Raw genomic sequence first — 5573 nt, 5'->3', positions numbered from 1 at the left:
TTATAATGTGACGCTCAATCCCACTAATCGTTGTTAAAAAGATTAGCCCAAGAGTTGGTGGTGGGTGGTGATGACTGCTTTCCCTCTAGTCTTACACTGCTAAATTAGGGACGGCTGGCGCAGATAGCTCTCGTGTAGCTTTGCGCGAAATTCAAAACAAACAAACAAATACTCATAAAAATTATGTGTTTTTTTTTACAATAAGCGATATCTTACAAGCTATGTTGTGCAATTCAAACAACGCGTTTTTCAACACATACACGTTGTAGATGGATATTGCTTGGATGCTGGTAACCAAGTATAGCAAGATGAGGACTGATGACTACAAAGCAGAGGACACATTGCAGACATCTCCAATCTATGATATTTGTATGTGAGATGGCTTGCTGTATTGGCATAATAATTTGCACTAGTGTTGAATCGAAGCTGTAATGCTTTTATTTGTTCTAGGTATACCTTTGACAGGAAAATAATATAAGCTTTATCTTATCCATAAATTAGAGAGATGGAGGGTGTGCATATGACAGCAGAAATCCGTGGTGATAATTCTATTGGCCAAATTCATAGATATAGTTCCAATTTTATATTATGCGCTTTTGCTTCATGGCAAAACTGGCCACACTAGGTTAAACTGCAATAATCAGTGTTAGGCCTACCATTCTAATGAATATTACTGACTGGCTGTAGAGAGTTTATATCGTAGATCAAAGATACAGTTAGTACGTCATGGGAAAAAGTCATACTTCCTTAACTACATTCATTTTCTACCACTGTGTGTTTGAAAATACTGCTTATATGAGTTTCTGATACTACATTAGTGTTTAGATACTAAAACACATACATTTAAGTGATTTCCTGTACCTTATTTAAATAGTACATATTTGAGATTCTCAAAATAGCTGAAGCCTATTTTGTTGTCAGCATAGTTTAGGTTCTTGTAGACATAGTAGATGAGTAATTAACTGCTTATTTTGGATTACCTGAAGAGTTATACAGCAAGCAGGGAAACATTTACACAAACAAATTATTCTGAGTAGTAGGAGTAATTACCTTATCATTCTCAGTCTAACGATCTGGTTGAATATGCAATGTAAACTTAATGATGATACATCTTTCAACAGAATAACAGCGGAGTGGTTGTTCCACAAATTTATTGATGTTTAGGTGGAATACGACATGCTATATCAACTTCAACTATGACTTGCCATCCAACAGAGAGATACCCCAGTATTTAGGTTGTTCATGTGAAGCATCTGTGGGCAATCACGAGAGTGTGCGCTGACAGCTGAGTAAAGCCACAGCATGCATAACAGAGAATCGAACAATATGATGAGAGAATGTCATTTCAAATACAGAAACTGTATATATTGCTGTGGTACTCATGTGACATGGTAACTACTCAGCTCCAAATGTACTAGTACTTACGTTTTTCACCTGGAAATTGAATCCCTCATCTGGTAGAACTTATGGCCAACTTGAAAATAGATGTTCAACTTCAGTTTGTTTTATATTTCGCATTTTCCCTTTATTTATATGTATATTCTGAAATAATTTATTTTATACCAAAAAATAACAGTACATTGGGCCATACAGCAAACAGTTTCTTTGCACACTTGTAAGTGTTAATTTTTCAATCTGTGAATGTATATTTTAGTTTTATGTTGACTTTTATCCATATAGTTCTTTTCTTCTGGACTGTACAGAAGTAATGTGTTATGCCAAACCAGTAGGAAATCAAAACTGGCTACAACAGAAGCTTCAAGAGCTAGGGTAGCGTGGATTGGGAACATCATCTTCTAGGATATTGCATATACTTCTTAGTTCTTAGGTAGTCTATATATTTGATTTCTGCTCCACTTAAAGGTAAACGAATTAAAAAAATACAAAATGTTAAAATAGACCAAAATCATTAAAAATAGCCAAAACCATTAAAAATATCTGAAAATCGCTAAAAAAACATTGAAAGTGACAATCATCAAATTTAGCTTTGTTGCCCTGCCCTCCAAGTCTCTTAATTTTACCTCCCCATTAGGATCATTAGGTTTCTGCTTGTAAAGGTTACTTGAAAGTTTATCAAAACTACTAGCCATGAACTTAAAACAATCTATGAATCTTAATTTCAGGTTACCGATTTTTTTTTTTTTACTAAATGAAATATATTTTTCTTCGTTGTTTGGAATTAGATCAATTTCTTTATCACCCCAACCTAATTCATTGATAAACAGATGCTTATCGATATGAATCAGCAATGATATAAATGAAAGATTTCCAAACAAAAGCTTACAACTTCCATGTGCAGGTCCTCTATAATTTATAGTTCAAGGATTAGGGTTGTGGATTTTCTTTTCAGTGTCAATTGTTTTATCTCCACAGTTCTTATAATAGAAATTAATTATGGTTACCTTATCGTGGATATGACAGATGCCATTATTTTTAAATTTATCTTTTTCATCATCAGTTAAATCATCAATTTTTTTTATTAACGTTATATAACTTTTCTATTTCTCCAACTTCTCCTTTAATCATTTTCCTGAATTAAGTTTGTGCATTTTGTTCTCCATAAACTATAGGATATTTATAACGTCCATCAATATACTTGATATAATAACAAAAACTCATAAGCTCATGTTTTCGATAAGCATTCAAGATCAGCATATATAACAAAAGAAACTCTTAATGAATTATTTATATTCTTAAATCATATAATTGCATCCTTTAAAGGGATTTAATCTTCACATCTTCCTTTGTCTTACAGTCTTCTTCAATCTGAATAAAAATACTGCAGACATCTATCAGATGGATATATTTTTGATTTATGTTTTATCACTTGACTTTTACTTAATCGAGATAAGTCCCTGATAAGACAAATATGCACATTAGTTTTATATTTTATATATAAGAGATTAACCTGCTGCTCTTGCTTATTTTTAGTTATACTTCATGAATAAATAATACTGTAATAATACATCATAACTGTAGACATTTATTGATATATTCATTCTCTTTTCAAATTTATAGCAATATGGCCTTTAACTCCTTCAGTAACATCTTTCAGTTGTTCTGATTTACTATAATCACTACCTCGTTCTGGTTGTGATTGTTTTCTATGTACAATACATGAAACATTCTTGATCGTCATTTTTAATATTCATTACAGCTTTTTTATCTTGTATGTTTTTAAGTTATTCAATATATAATGAACATAATGAACCTTTTTAATGGATTATATTTATTGTTTCGAAGTTCTAAACTGTCTATGCTTTCTAAGACTCATTTAGATCCTCTTGCTTTAAAATCAGTCGTTTCTGTTGAAAGTTTGTCAACAGCATCTCTATAATAATCCTCAAAATTAGTTGACTTTAGAATTATTTAATTTTTAGTTTTGAATAAAAAGTCTCCTTTTCGTCTCGTCTTCAATAAACTCAATGCAATTTAACGTTAACTTTTAATTTATTTTTGCGTTGTAACTCATAAATTTTAGAAAGAAAAATATTTTCTATATTAAACAAAATTTCTTGAGCACTGACATAATTATTAACATTAACTATTAAATACGTTTTCACACGTCCTTCGTAAGCTATCTCTTCTTTGATAGCTTTATTTTGATGCAATGCTCTTTACTTTCAGCATGAATTTTCTTTAAAAATGGCTTGTAATATTTTCACATACGTCATATTTGACTTTTTCTGTCCAAGTTTCTTCTGTTTAACATTTAAATATTTCTCTTTGAATCTCATCAATAACAAATCTTTTTAAATAATCTTTTATAAGTTTGGAATAATGATTATATCCCCTTCATTTAGCAAACTATTTTAACCATATTGAAGTTTTAGTTCAAAGTGCTCAGTCCATTTATTATAGATTAAATTTATTAGGAAACAAATTTATTAATATAGACCTAATCTTTTTATGTGCAGAACATTTCTTGTTCTTCATTATACGATTTAACAACTTTTAATCAACTTTTCACATCTTTCATTTTAAATTTTATTATAACGATCACTAAAACATTACCAAAGTTGTTTAAGCTGTACTGTAAAAGTGATACCAAAGCAGTTTGAGCTATCGTGATTATATTAAGGTTATTTGGGCTGTATTGCATGAATGGTACCTAAGAAGTGGAGCTGTCATGGCGAAACTAAGATTGTCTAAGACTGTCTTTTTTTGATGATACTGAGACTCTGCAGAATAAACTTTTGACATACGAATTGTTATGAGAAAAACTTTCTCTGTTCTGTACAAAGTTAATTCAAAGGCACTTTTGGCAGTTCAAACTGCTCTAAAATTCTGTTTGTGTAAACTTTAAGATTGAAGTGTAGCAATTCGAAGTGTCATAATATACAAAAACAAGTAATAAAAACAGTTTGTAAATGTAAAATGATGTAGAGATGGCAGTGCCAATAATAATACAAAAAATAATATAAGGATGGCACAGCTATACATAGATCAGTATTAAAATTTAATGTTACATTGTAAAATGCACAAGTAAGAAATGGTTGCGATATTAAACTTCATAAACGTTGTTTTGGTTTAAATAACGGATTTTCCATAATCCAGCTACGCAGATTTTGAAAATAATATTTTTTTTTCTATCACGTAAGGATTTTTTACAAATCTGGAAGAAAAACAAACTCTTACTTAGATCAGATTATTATTTTGTTTACCACAATGAACATTTTAATTATTAAGTTTATTAACAAAAATACAAACAAATTGAAAAAAGGAAAAACATGGATTTCAAACAAATATGCATCCTCATTCATTCAGATTTTTTGTGTGAAATCTACATCGTTTAGTCTCAAAACTACGTGTTGTGGTCTTTTTTTATGTATTGCGTTATGACATTTTGTGAAAAATCTGTACATGATGGAGGAAAATGGATATCATTTTCGGATTCAGCGTACAGGAATTACCGTAGAACATATAAAAATTTCAAGGCAATAAAACCACCCTAGGCCTGTGTAATCAAGATATGTTTTGACGCAACTTGGTTTTCTTTGTACGTAAGTCCTAGGCTCTTAGTTACACTACATTGATGCTTACCCTGACATGACCATGATATTATAATCAAGAAATTGCATACCAACGGTCAGGAACATATAACTTCCAATTGCATTAATATTAATATCAAGTATGCATTTTACAGTGTAATATTAAATTTTAATATTGAAACTCATGTAGGGATGATCTGCGTATAGCTGTATCATCCCTATGTTCTTGTTTGGGTTTTTATTTATTTTTTGTCACTGCCATCCTTACATTATTTTAGATATTATAACTTGTTTTGTGACATTTTTTCACCTGACGGAAAGTTAGTGTATTCTGTGAATGTGTGTAACAAAATTTAATAAAAAGGTATGTGTATTGACTTTTTTTTTACTCCTTCACTTCATACATAATATAGTGGTTGGCTCCCTAAGGAAACCGATTGTATAAAGAACAAAGCATTAAGTATTCTACAAGTTACAGTCATCTAATCTTCATCTATTATTGGCTGGTAATTCATTTTTCACCTTGTACTTAAGCTTTTTAAAACAAGATCATGGTTATGTAAGAAAGCTGACTTCAAGAGA

This window comes from Limulus polyphemus, unplaced genomic scaffold (assembly GCF_000517525.1).
Source record: "Limulus polyphemus unplaced genomic scaffold, Limulus_polyphemus-2.1.2 Scaffold2276, whole genome shotgun sequence".
In the NCBI taxonomy this organism is placed as follows: domain Eukaryota; kingdom Metazoa; phylum Arthropoda; class Merostomata; order Xiphosura; family Limulidae; genus Limulus; species Limulus polyphemus.
This window is presented reverse-complemented; position numbering follows the sequence as displayed.